Source organism: Schistocerca americana, chromosome 5 (genome assembly GCF_021461395.2).
Source record: "Schistocerca americana isolate TAMUIC-IGC-003095 chromosome 5, iqSchAmer2.1, whole genome shotgun sequence".
Classification (NCBI taxonomy): Eukaryota; Metazoa; Arthropoda; class Insecta; order Orthoptera; family Acrididae; genus Schistocerca; species Schistocerca americana.
The window spans coordinates 666,058,884-666,073,772 of NC_060123.1; positions in this window are offsets into that span (position 1 = coordinate 666,058,884).

Below are 14,889 nucleotides of genomic sequence, written 5' to 3' on the forward strand. Positions count from 1 at the left end.
GTCCAGAGATCAACTGACCACGGTGGCAGCGTATATTTGTAACACGACATCAATTTCGGGCATCTGAATGTTCACTTCAGATATATTTCTACTCTGTGTGTTCTTCATCTGATTCTGTCTGTACGTTGTCTCTGCTGTTGCAGTCGTAGGCGATGCTGCCGACACTTCTTTGTTCGAATCCATGCTGACAGATTCCATTCATATCTGCTCAGTTTCCTCGTGTACGAAAGTATCACTCCTCTTTTTTGAGTTGACGGACAGCTTTTCTAGTGTTACGGCAGCAAAAGCTAATGACACAACGATGAACTCTGTGAAAATGATCTGCAAATCGCCGGAGTGTCGTCACATGAAAAGACTAGCACGAAGTTGGGCTCAGACATGAAATTTATATATTAGCAGCAAAAGCTTCAGCCGGCATTTTTTCCAGCTTCGAGAGAGCGATGCTTGACGCGTTACAACTAAAGATATTACTCTTTTCAATATCTCAGAGCAGTTCTATAGGTTTTAGGAGAAGCTAACATGACGGAGAAGATGGATCGTACTTCCTAGTTAAATGATAAAATACTGGATTTCCTCGTCTCTACGTAGTTAAAAGAGTTCTGTCCATTTTTGTATGATAGTCCTAAGTTTTGCTGTTGTGCTCAGTCATAGCAGAAATAAAGGCGAAATGAAAGTCATGTCACAGCCAGCATCCACAATAATGAGACGTTGACCTGCACCTGTGTTTGACAATATTACTCACATAATATCGCTTTGCCGACAAGTGTGCACAGCGTAATGTGTACGAATCCCCAGTTCGTCTCAATAAACATCTGATCGGTTTAATTTTGATGTTTCATTTTTTCTTAAAAACCTGATTTACTAAGCCCTTTTTCCTAATATGTGACCGAGCGAGGTGGCGCAGTGGTTAGCACACTGGACTCGCATTCGGGAGGACGACGGTTCATCCCGTCTCCGGCCATCCTGATTTAGGTTTTCCGTGATTTCTCTTAATCGTTTCAGGCAAATACCGGGATGGTTCCTTTGAAAGGGCACGGCCGATTTCCTTCCCAATCCTTCCCTAACCCGAGCTTGTGCTCTGTCTCTAATGACCTCGTTGTCGACGGGACGTTAAACACTAACCACCACCACCACCTAATATGTGCTTTCACTAGCAAATGGTGACTCGTTTCCTCTTATGAAAGTGGAGTTCTCAGAGTTTCTTTGCTAATCTGGAAGTCCAGTTCTGTGGAGAGATGGTATCGCCCTATTCAGTGTGAACATTAATAAAACCGACGAACTGCACTGATGTATTTCAGGCAGGAAATGGAGGAAAAAAGTTCCTATGAACATGTGTCCGGAAATGAATCATTGCCACGTAGATGGCACTAACGAATGAAAGTTCCTTTGAGCATTTGAGCACGTTCCGTGGCGCAGCCGAGATGGTGTTTGCGTAAGGCCAAGCAGATGGAAACAGTCGAGAGGCAGACGGCTATACCAAAACAAGTACCCACATAAATATCAAGCACATTACTCAGTATTTCAAGCCCTTTTTGGGCATTTGTGTAATCACGGGTCCTTTCAGACGGATGAACATGCAAGGAGGTGACGGATTGTGCGTACACAAGATCTGGAGGACTGGGTTCTGCAGGGCATTGAGTCGAACCCTAGTACAAGCTCCAGGCAAGTACCCCGCCAACATGGCGTAAGCCAGAATACGATTAAGTGTATCATGCATGATAACCGCCACTACCCCTATCACCTGCAATGAGTACAAGGAAGATCAGCAGTGGATTCCCCTCTACGGGAAGGATTTTGTCAATGGTTTTTACATGAGAATTATGGGAATTCTGTCATCAGTCCTCTTTACTGACAAAGCAACCTTTATGAGAACTGGCATCATCAATCTGCATAATCGTCATGTGTGGGCTACAGACAGTCCTCGGGCAGTGGTTGAAGCCTCCCATCAGCATCGGTTCAGCATCAATGCGTAGGCAGGGATTCCTGCCGACCACATTTTTAGACCGGTTATTATTCCACAACGTCTCAACAGGGGAACGTAACTAGATTTCCTGCAGAACATTTTTGGACCGGTTATTATTCCACAACGTCTCAACAGGGGAACGTAACTAGATTTCCTGCAGAATAGTCTGACTGGACTGCTGGAGAATGTGCCTTTGACAATACGACAAGTTATGTCGTGACGGAGAACCAAACCAATTCCGTATTTTAGTTAGCTGAGATCTCAACAACATCTTTCCCGGACTTTGGATGGGACGCGGAGACCCTGTAACATGGCCTGCTAAGTCACCGAACCTAAAACCTCTCAATTTTTACCTCTGGAGGCACCGGAAAAGTAAAGTGTTGTTTATGCTGAACCGATTCCTGAAGTGCAGGCCCTTCAACAGCGTGATCACGACACCTATGACGCTATTCGGAGAGAGGTCGGAACGTGCGAAAGAGTGCGGCAATCCATGATACGAAGAGTGAACGCGCGCATTGAATTCCATGGAGGTCACTTTGACCGTCTGTTGTGACGTGGGTGCGATGCAGCTCTGTACTGTTACTGTGTTACGCGACGATTTGTTGTCATTGCACACCATTTCCGGACACATGTCATGGGATCTTTTTTCCTGTGTTTCCAGTCAGGAATCCGTCTCTGCAGTTTGTCGGTTTTATTAATGTTCCCCGTGTATTTTTCGTAATATTGCGCAAACTGCTGCCTAGAACATATTAATTCATATCATCAGCGAAAAATTTATTGCGAGCATGTAGCTTCTTCTTCTTTGTGGCAGCTACCTCAGTCCCATTCTGCCCAGTGTCGTGTCCCTCTTTCAGTAATTTGCACACCATCACCTTACTACTTCACATCTCTTAACGTAGTCCACGATAAACTTTTGGAGCATTTATTTTCATGTTGATCAATAGCCAAAAATACTGTGAAAAGAGTGACCCATATATTTTTCGCAGCGTCATTAAAGAAAGGGAAAGGGTTTTCGTCTTCCTCTTATAAGTTAAAACTATTTTTTTCGGACTGCAGTCCTCGACGATAAAAATTCGGCGACATGACTATACTAACGGAAGAAACGACAGCATCAAAAAATAATCAGCATAGAGTAATGAAATTTCGCGAATACATTTGTCTAGGTAACATACTTAAGTGATAACACTGCAAGATCACAGGTTAATGTAAGCGCGAGGTAGCCATTGGAAATGTGAAACGCTGGTTCATTAACAACGGGTGTAGCCGTCATAATGCTGAAAGCAAGCGTGCATACGTGCATGCATTATGTTGTACCTGATGTCGGTTTATGGGATAGAGTTCCGTGCCTGTAGCACTTGGTCGCTCAATACAAAGACGTCTAATGCTTGTAGTGGATGTCGCTGAAGTAGCGTCCGATGATGTCCGATGTATGCCCGACTGGAGACAGGTCTTGTGATCGAGCGGGCCAAATCGGCATGTCGAAACACTGTAGACAATGTCGGGCTACAACAGCCGTAGGTGGGCGACCGTTATCCTGTTGGAAAAGTCCCCCTGGAATGCTATTAATGAATGGCGGCACAACAGGTAGAGCAAATTTGTAGTCAGGATGCGTGGGATACCCACGAGAGTGCTCCTGCTGTCATATGAAGTCACATCCCAGACCTTAACTCCAAGCGTAGGTGTAGTGTACCTAGCATGCAGACAGGTTGACTGTGGGTCCTCAACTGGCCATTACTGGCAGCGAGGCAAAACCATCTTTCATGAAAAACAACACACCTCCATCCTGCCCCCGCAATGAACTCTCGCTTGACACCACTCAAGTCGCAGATGGCGGTGGTTTGGGTTCAGTGGAATGCGTGCTACAGCGCGTCTAGTTCGGAGCTGTCCTAGAAGTAACCGAATTTTAACAGTTCGTTGTATTACTGTGGTCCAAAATGTTGCTCATATTGCTGTTGCAGATCCAGTTCGATACGCCACAGTCACACGCCGAACACGATGGTCTTCCCTCTCGGTAATGCCACGTGGCTATCCGGAGCACGACCTCCTTCTGACAGTACATTCTTATGTTCACCGCTGCCGGCAGTCACGTACAAAGGCTACATTTTTGCCAATTTTTTTCTGCAGTGTCGCAGATGGAACATCCAGCTTCTCGTAACCCTATCAAACGACCGCGTCAAACTCAGTGACGTGCTGATTACGTCTTCTTTGTCACCTTAAAGTCATTCTTCACTAACCTCAACTCACCACGTACAATCTCAAAGGCAACTAATGCTCACGACCATTACAGCGTGTATTTAAAGTAAAACCTGACTTCCATGCTCATAGTGGTGCTACTAGCGCCACGTTTTTGTGACTGGCCTGAAATATGAACAAACATCATCTTCCAGAGGTAGAAAGCACGCCTACCAACTTTGCTTTATGTCGCATAACTCCTTCTTCGTGATGCGATTTTTTCCGTCAGTGTATTTTCGCAACATTAGTAAACAAAGAGAAGAAAGGTTTACAATGTCGTCAGCAAACAAAAAATGGCTTTGAGCACTTTGAGACTGAGGTCAACAGTCCCCTAGAACTTAAAACTACTTAAACCTAACTATCCTAAGGACAGCCGGCCGGAGTGGCTGAGCGGTTCTAGGCGCTACAGTCTGGAACCGCGCGACCGCTACGGTCGCAGGTTCGAATCATGCCTCGGGCATGGATGTGTGTGATGTCCTTAGGTTAGTTAGGTTTAAGTAATTCTAAATTCTAGGGGACTGATGATCTCAGAAGTTAAGTCCCATAGTGCTCAGAGCCATATCGTAAGGACATCACACACATCCATGCCCGAGGATGTATTCGAACCTGCGACCGTAGCAGTCGCGCGGTTCCGGACTGAAGCGTCTAGAACCTTTCGGCCACTGCGGCCGGCGTGAGCAAACATCAAAGTCTTTATTTCTTCTCCGTGAACTTTAATTCCCGCTCCCTGCCCGCATCTCGTGGTCGTGCGGTAGCGTTCTCGTTTCCCACGCCCGGGTTCCCGGGTTCGATTCCCGGCGGGGTCAGGGATTTTCTCTGCCTCGTGATGGCTGGGTGTTGTGTGCTGTCCTTAGGTTAGTTAGGTTTAAGTAGTTCTAAGTTCTAGGGGACTGATGATCATAGATGTTAAGTCCCATAGTGCTCAGAGCCATTTGAACCATTTGAATTCCCGCTCCACATTTCTTTGGTTTCCTTTACTGCTTGCTCAATATATACGTAGATTAAGTAACGTCGGGGACTGGCTATAACCCTGTCTTACTCCCATCTCAACCACTGATTCCATTTCCCACCTTCGATTCTGATAACTGCCACCTAGTGTTTGTACAAGTTGAAAATAACCTTTCACTCCCTGTATTTTACGTCTGTTACCTACATAATCTCGAATAGTGTATGCCCATCAATTTTGTCAAAATCTTTCTATAGATTAAGAGATGCTATAAACGAAAGGCTACCTTTCTTTAACCTATCCTCTGAGATAAGTCGTAGAGTGAGACTTACGCTGCATTTTTCTTTTCTCCAGAACCCAAACTGATGTTCCCCGAGGCCAGACCATGACTTACCAAACTGATGGTTCGGTAATATTCACACCAGTCAGGACTTGATTTCATTAGAATTCTGATTATTACGTTCTCTTTCAAGTCTGAGGGTATTTCTCCAGTCTCATACAAGTTTCACGTAGAATAGTTTGGTGACGTTATTTTAACAAACACAACATCAACAACAACAACTTTTTATGTGTATTTATATTTTTGTAATGCGTGTTTTGGGCTTTCACTCGTCTTCATTTGGTATAGTACATACTCTAATCTTCAACAAGTACCTCGTTAAAACACCGACAGCAGTTTGGATGCTGCAGCTGGCCTGTGCATAGCTGAGAATTTTGTTTAGCTATTTTTTATACTAAGGATAAATTTGTCCTTTGTTTTGCTATTTGTGAAAAAACTGATTCTGACATTTGTTTCTCGGAAAAGTTTTGTTACTCTATATGACAGTTTTTCTAAAGCTGGGAAACTCAGATTTTTTCTGTTAGCTGTGATGTGTTATTTAGGGATGGTTTGTCTTAATGGTTGGTTGTGTGGAAATTTGTCTTACTAACTAGCTCATATATTAATTTTGAAATGTATCCATCATTGTTCGAAATAGCTTTAATAGTGTTCAGTTGATCAATATCGTCTGTAATAGGATTTTGTGGATTCTGTTGAGCATTGCTGTGTATGAACCCACTTCGTGCTTATGTGGGTGACGTGCAGTTGTATTGATTGCGGCATCTATATATGTTGATTTCCTGTATACTTGAAATTTATGTCTGTTGTTAGACCTTCATATGGAGAGAGCCAAGAAATTTAAACTTTATTTGGCCATCGTTGGCTCTCTCAATGATATCAGTAGTTCTGATGGAATGTCGTGTACTCCTGTGGCCTTGTTTCGATTTAGGTCTTTCAGTTCTCTGTCATATACTTCTCGCAGTATCGTATCTCCCATCTCATCTTCATGTAATTTCTCTTTCTTTTCTGTAATATTGCCTTCAAGTTCATCTATATTGCATAGCTCCTCTATAGGCTCCTTCCGCCTTTCAACTTTCCCTTCTTTGCTTCGTTCGGGTTTCCCATCTGAGCACTTCAGAATCACACAGCAGCTTCTCTTCTCTCTTTAATTTTGCTATAGGCGGTATCGGTCTTCTCCCTGGTCAAATATGCTTCTATAGTCTTACAATTGCCCTCTAGCCACTCCTGCTTACATTTAGCCATTCTGAACATTAGTCACTCACATGGTTTAGCCGTCTCTGTACCATTTTGCTGGCTTCATTTTCGCCATTTTTATGTTTACTTCTTTCAACCAATTAAATTCAGAGTCTTTTGTGATGTCTGAGTAATTCTCCTAGGTCTTTTCTTTTTACCAATTCGATCCTCTGCTGCCTTCAGTATTTTATCTCTTCATCTCCTACTGTATTCCTTTCCACGATACAGTCAGCCCTAGCGTAATGATCCCTTTGAAACTCTCAAGAACCTCTGATTTCTTCAAATTTCATCATCTACACTTCTTATCCAATGAATTATGGTCAGAATCCACATCTGCCCCTAGAAGCGTCTTACAGTTTATAATCTGGTTCCGAAATCTCTGTCTTACCATTATATAAACAATCTGGAACCTTCTGATGTCTCCAAGTCTTTTCATGTATATATCATTTTAAACCAAGTGTTCGCGTTGATTAAATTACACTCTGTGTAAAATTCTGCCAAGCAGCTTCCTCTTTCATTTTATGTTACTATTTTTCCTTCTCTTTCTCTTCCTTCTACCGAATTCTAGTCACCCAACCCAATTAAATTTTCCTGTCCGTTAACTATCTGAATAATTTCTTTTGTTTCATCATACATTCTTTCAATTTCTTCATCATGTGCTTAGCTAGGTGGCATATAAACTTTGTAACTTGTACGAGTGTGGTGGATGTTGCTTTGTGTCAATCTTGGCTACGATGATGCTTTCACTACGCTGTTCCTAGTAACTTGCCCAAATTCCTATTTTCTCATTTATTATTAGATCTACAGCTGCATTATCTCTGATTTATTTTCTGTTTATAATCCCTTTCTCACCTGACCAGAAGTACTGCTAATCCTGTCACCGAACTTCACTAACCCCAAAATATGTAATTTCAGACAGTCCATTTCTCTTTTTTAATTTCCTAACTTAGTTACCAAATTAAGGGATCTATCATTCTGCACTCCAATCCGTGGATTGCCAGTTTGTTTTCCCTGATGATGACACCCCCCTGAACAGTGCCCCCCCCCCTCCCCCCTCTCGGTGATCTGAATGGGGGACTGTTTTACCTACGAAATATCTTAGCCAGGAGGATGCTATCATCACCGAACCATACAGTAGAGGTGCATGCTCTTTGTAAACAAAGCAGCTGTAGTTTCCATGACTTTCAGTCGATAGCAGTACTAACGTAGATAGCCCACGTTCGCTAAACTTACAAGGCCAAATCAGTCAATCATTCAGTTGCCCCTGCAACTACTTGAAAGGCTGCTGTCCCTCTTCAAAAACCAAAGGTTCGTCCTGCCTCTCCAGAGATACTCCTCCATGTGGTTGCACCTAAAGTGTGTGAAGACATCGCTAGTTGCGACCTATATAAGAGTTTTTTTTTCTGTTTTCTTTCTTGCTTTCTTTCTTTTTTCGTAGTTGTACATGAATTTCTGGTAATGTAGTGTAGTGTTCATTTTGTTCGATAATGTAATGAGCAACTGAGAGCTGAAAATAATAATATGCAACTGAGATTATTTCCCTTTTCGACATTAGCAATTACGTTTTCTCGTTTGTTAAATATGCCCTGTCGACTGTGGGCAGAGTTGTGTGATATTGGCGAAAGACGACATGGTAGGTGAACGCGCACGTGACACCGATACACCAGTGGGTGGAGGTCGACCGTGACCAAGCAGAGGGCGCTGTCGCAGTGCCTGCGCAAAGCGGAGGCCAGCCGCTCAGTCTTTTCCCGGAGCTATGAAGAGAAGGTGCGTTTTGGAGTCGTGGTCAAAGGCGGAAGTGAGAGCTGTTATCCGCTATGAATGGGCACGTGGAGTATCAGGCACAGAAATTCATTGTTGAGATGTGTGGGTCAGGTGTGATGTCGAGGCAAATGGTGCGGAGATGGTGCCAGCAATTCAGTGATGGACGTCAGCAAGTGTGGGACATACCGAGACCTGGAGGGACGCGCACGGCCACTACAGATGCAAATGCGAGGAAGGTGGATGACATGATTAAAGCGAACCGGCGTATCACCATCAATGGAGTAGCGGCATAACTTGGACATGAGCGAGCTCACAAGATCAGCCACGACGTTCTTCGATACAGGAAGGTGTCAGCACGGTGGGTGCCCCGCCAACTGACCCCGACACACACGGAACAACGCATGGCGTTCAGCCTGGAACAGCTCGCGCGTTACCACGAATCTGGCAGTGACCTTCTGTTTCGAATTGTGAGGAGGGATGAAACGTGGCTCCACCATTACACGCCCGAATCGAAGGCCGCATCCATGGAGTGGAAACATCCGTCACCACCTGTCCGGAAAAAGTTCAAAAGCACGCCCTCTGCAGATAAAGTGCTACTCACCGTTTTCTGGGACGCCAAAGGAATTTTGCTGCTGGACTTTCTGGAGGATGCAACCATCAATGCTGCACGGTACTGTGCCACTCTGTCGAAACTGAAAGAGGTGATTCGGAAAAAGGGGCCTGGCCTTCTCAGATCTGGCGTTCTACTGTTGGATGAAAATGCGAGACCATACACGGAGACGGCAACGCATAACCATATTGCAACTCTTGGCGGAAGGCGCTTTGGCAGCAATGCTTACGTCACACAAGCCGTTCAACACTTCTTCCGTATGCAACGGCCGGCCGTTGTGGCCGAGCGGTTCCAGGCACTTCAGTCTGGAACCGCGCGACCGCTATGGTCGCAGGTTCGAATCCTGCCTCGGGCATGGATGTGTGTGATGTCCTTAGGTTAGTTAGGTTTAAGTAGTTCTAAGTTCTAGGGGACTGATGACCTCAGATGCTAAGTCCCTTAGTGCTCAGAGCCATTTGAACCGTTTTCGTATGCAACGCTCTGATTTTCTCCTGGAATGCTTTTGGAAGCTTATAAAGCGGTGTGACAAATGTCTCAATGTACTTGGAAATTATGTAGAAAAATAAAGATATGTCTTATCTTTAATGTCTCATTCTCTCTTTTTTCCTTTCACACACAACTCTGACCACAGTCGACAGGGGAAACTTATTTTCCAACTCCCCTACGTAAAATATTTTGATTCTTCGTTTATCATTTATTGCATTAATTTTGATTGGAATGACTTTGTAAAGTTAAATATGTACTGAGATATTGTACAAGCAGAGCGAGAGCGATCTGAATATTATTATATCCTAGCCAGTAATGCCACCCGAGCCCGCTGCCAAAAGGTTGGCAGCACAAAGTCCGGACGCCGTCCGCATAAGCAGCGCCAGCGAGACAGGAAATCGCCGCAAGTCTGCGCGCGCCACCGCTGGCTTCTGGGTTCTTAAGCGCTGGAGTCGCGAGCGCTAGGACAGTTCTGTATTCGCCGCTCAGTTGTATACTCGCCACCGAATTGTGTACTTGCTAGTCAGTCGTGTGTTCATCGCAGCAGAGTAGTTGTTTGTCGTCAGCCGACGCTGACCTAGCCGCTCCGACTCGAACTAGACAGATTTCTGTAGACACCGAGTTCACTACTGTGTTGCTGTATCTTCGTTAATAAAGATAAGTACCGACTTTTATTTAATCAGAGTGTTTGGGTTTTCATCTTTCTGTTCACTGTTCCAGCGGACCGGTCGGCCCGCTATTAAAAGTGTGGCGGTGACTTCGTAAGCCGTTTCTACAGCGAATTGTTTGTCGCTACGAACACCGCCACAAAAAATATCGACTGTGAGGGTTGAACAGTGTGAGCAGACCGTGTGTTGCACTCATGTTTGTACCGAGAAGGCGGAAGGAGGTTAAAAGTGTGCTGGCTATGTCGTGGGAACGAAACTGATTAACGATGAGATACATTTCTGCTCCTGCCTGAAATTGAATGTAAAAACGTTTAAACTGGACAGAGAAGTTCGACTGTGTAAAACCGCCAAACGAACTGTGTCGCGTAACTATGGCAATGTAGCTATGGACAGACGACTTTGTATGAGCGTTTGCCCAGAAAGTAATGCACCGCATTTTTTTCTTCAACAATTCTCATTACTGAACATAATGAGAATTACACATACGAAAGAATGGTGTTTTATCTACACATCCTATCCCTCCACGTAATCTCCATCCTGTTCTATGGCCTTCCTCCACCGCGAAACAAGGGCGTTTATGCCCCGTCTGTACCATCCTTGTGCTGGTGGCGGAGCCAGTTCTCCACTGTGCGAATCACCTCCTCATCGTACTTAAAATGTCTTCCACGAATCGCAGTCTGTAATGGCCCAAAGAAGTGGAAGTCCGAGGAGGATAGGTCAGGTGTGTCAGGTGTGACAGCCGTGGGTGGTCTCCCCGACGGCTGCAAATCGTGGAGCTCCGCCGAACCGCCTTCTGATGACCTCACCCTCCGAGCCCAGCGACTAACTGCGCTTCTGTCAACAGCAGATGCTCCATAGACTTTGCACAAGCGTTTGTGAGTATTCCCCAGAGTTCCTTTCTCTGCTGTGAGAAATTCAATGACGTCACGTTGTCTGTAACGTGCACCACCTACAGACACGATTTTGAAACTGTCCTGCAGCTACGCTATTTGTCTGAAGTGACATAAACTTGGCGGCTCACTCGGGAGACTTCAGATAATACATACGTAACGTTTCGCACTCGTAGCATTGCTTTTGGCTGAGAAAAATAAATGCGGTGCATTACTTTCTGGACAAACCTCGTAGTTCGAGTGTTCTGGAAAGAACTGTATTCGCTGTGACTACGCCATGTGCATTCTAAATACTTTATAATTTCAATGCATATTGGCGCCGTCGCTGACTACCGTGTAGCCGGCTGGTGTGGCCGAGCGGTTCTAGGCGCTTCAGTCTGGAATCGCGCGACCGCTACGGTCGCAGGTTCGAATCCTGCCTCGTGCGTGGATGTGTGTGATGTCATTAGGTTAGTTAGCTTTAAGTAGTTCTAAGTTCTAGGGGACTGGTGACCTCAGCTGTTAAGTCCCAGAGTGCTCAGAGCCGTTTTGAACTACCGTTTACATGAACCGTTAATTGTGCGTATAGAAACGGTTTATTACGAGTGTGTATCTTAGCGCCAACAGTGGCGAGTTCGCGGTCGTGTTATTCGCATGGTACTGGAACAGACTGGAATCCCATGATCGAAATCACTTTATAACCTCCTACTGAACAGTGTTATTTTAGCGTTGTGCGTGAGAGACATAATACATCGCTCGTACAAAGCTGAATGTTGGCAACAACTGTAACAACGTCCAACTGTCCACTGGCCTATAGTACGCCAGTGATGGAGTGTAAATAAAAGGCCACATGAGGTAATTCATCTCCATCAGGTGATTTCAACACGCCGTCTACAAGTATAAGCCGCCGACGACATTGCACCTCCTCACCGCCTGCATCATAACAAAAGAGGTTAGCTGCTTTAGCTCTCGTCAAAGACTAAAGCAACTATTAAAATTGTAAACTTTCTATTTGGAACTTGTTCAAAGAAACTAATCTTTGATTTGCTTCTTCTTAAAAATAAATCTCACGATAGTGAAATGTTGTTATTAATATAGACATTGTTAACCTCCATAGTGTAGTTGTTTCCAAGCTGATGCCTATTTCTTTCACTCATAATTCTAGCGCCGCTGCCCCTGCCTCCTGTTTTAAGTATCTTTTGGTGAGTGTGACACATTTGTGCCCGTCATTTCTGTGAGTGAATTTAATGTGCAGTTATTTAGGCATTATATTTGTTCGAATTGTGGCGTCCGCCATTACTCTGAATGCAACAGCCAATGATAGCAGAGCTGCTTACACCCGATTGGTGCAATATATATAGATGCGAGTAAAGATAGTAACAATTATCAAGACTGACGCCTGTGCGTTCACTTAGAAGTAAATCTCCTATTGCCACATCATCATAACCATATATGCGTGCAGTTGTACCGTACTTAACTGTGTATGAAGACATAAATGTTGGGCAAAAAGGTCAACGGTTTGTCAGTAAAAATGAGAGAGTGTTTTTTCCCACACCACATGAGATTTACAATGCACAGGATTGACTCGGTGTTTTGTGGTAGTTTGGTGAAAATTTAGTGGCTGGGCTGAGTAGGGATCATATCCCTACATGTGGCTTGATTCATAACTGAGTGAGATAACGTAGGTTAGGTCTTAATTTTGTTAGCAGTGTGTAGCTGGATCACTACACGTGCAGCTGTCTGTCTCGTTGAGAGATGCAAACCACTCTGCCTTATCGATGTCTATAAGCTATACAAATAAAAATGTAAATGCTCGTTTACTCAAAAATGGTGTATCTCGGGAAGTTGTTGAGCGATTGCTTTAAAATTTTGACACAGCGTTGCATTCTAATACAGGTCTGTTTTTTGGTCCCTTTTTCTTTAATTTTTGATATATGTAACTTTCTGAGATTTTTTAAAACTATGTTTCCCTATAATTAAATTTAAAAATTCACACAAACACAGCTTATACAACACATGACCAATGTCTCTGGATGCCAGTGCCAGAATGTCGGGGGAAGCAGGGGGGGGGGGGGAAGGGGGGGGGCAGTCTGTCCATGGCAGCCAGAGACATTGGTCATATGTATGCATTTGCTTGAGTGTGTGTGTGTGTGTTTGTATGTTGTCTATTCCAGAAGGAGGCCTTCTGGCTGAAAGCGTACGTGGTTAGTAGTCTTTTTGTTGTGCCTGTCTGTGGCTCAACATTTCCACTGTATGGTTAGTAGCAATCTATCCTTCTCATATTATTGTGATTATTCGATTGTGGATTTCTGATTTATTGAAAGAATATGTATATAAAACCACATGTGTATTCCAATGCAACATTGTGTCAAAATATCAAAGCATTTGGCAAAAAAACATTTAGATATTTGTGATTATGAATCTTTACAGTTTCTGTATAGGTACAAAGATAGACTTTCGTTTCTTCAAAATCTCAAATCTTTGGAAGTTCTTGATGGATTGCATTGAAATTTAGACAAAACGTTGCATTCGAATACTCATATGTTTTATGTACCTACTGAAATACCGAATGATATTTATGTATACATATGTAATAGAAAGGGGAATGTTGTAAAAATGTAAATGCTAGTTTGTTCAGAATCGTTAATTTCCAAAAGTTCTTGGCCGATTGCTTTGACATTTTGATACAATTTTGAATTATAATATGAGCGAGTTTTAAGTACATAATTCTTTAATGTATGTATATTTTAATACATGTAACTTGTAAAGGGGAAACATAATTTACCAAAATTCTGAAAATTTATCTTTCTGATTTATTTCAAATTTTTACACGTTTGTATAATGTGCGCTTACACAAACATAGGCTCTAAGCTACACATTTTAATATATTAGTATATACAGTATAATAAAATATACAATATTGAAATATTATTGACAAACAGGAGTTGTTTTTATGGCATACTGGTTTTTGATTATTATTACAGACGTTGCAATAACGATAAACAAGGCTCAAGGTCATGGAGAGGGGAGAAGACGAGATGGACAGAGGGATGGAAGGAAATGGACATAAAAAACGGGGAGGTGGAGAGAGGGGAGAGGAGAAGATGCACAGAGAAAGGGAGGAGGAGGTGATAGACTGAGGGAGCTGGAGAGAGAGGGGGCAGGAGGAGATAGAGAGGGGGAGGGGAAGATGGACATCAAGAGGGGGAGGGGAAGATGGACATCGAGAGGGGGAGGAGGTGATGGACAGAGAGAGGCGGAGGGAGGAAGAGATGCTCGAAGAAAGGGGGAGCGGTAGATGGACAGAGACATGGGAGAGAAGGAGATTGGAATGCATATCCAGTTAACATACATATTACGAACATTTGCTTTCTCTTTTGTTTCTTAACCATTTAAGCAGACTGAGCCACAACAAAGTGTGACCAGGTACAGCTAGGTACGTACTAAAATTATATTTACGATTGACATTTACGGTCGAAGAAGGCTTCGAGAGTAAATAAGCTGTATCTTTTTCAAAGGAGTCTTTGCAGCATTCACTTTAAGTGATCTAAATCTTCTTAAGTGGGTGGGGATTTGAATACTGCTTCGCGAGAAATAAGATTCCAGCAGCGCCTTTGGACCACCAGGTTCAAATCTGGCGCTGTGATTGCAAGAAGACTAATGAAATGTTTCCATATATAATGGATTATGAAGGTCAAATAAGTGAGAAATGCATAATTTTCATTCTATTATTACCCACTGCTTGCATACTTTGTTAATGTGGTGCTACAGAAGAATG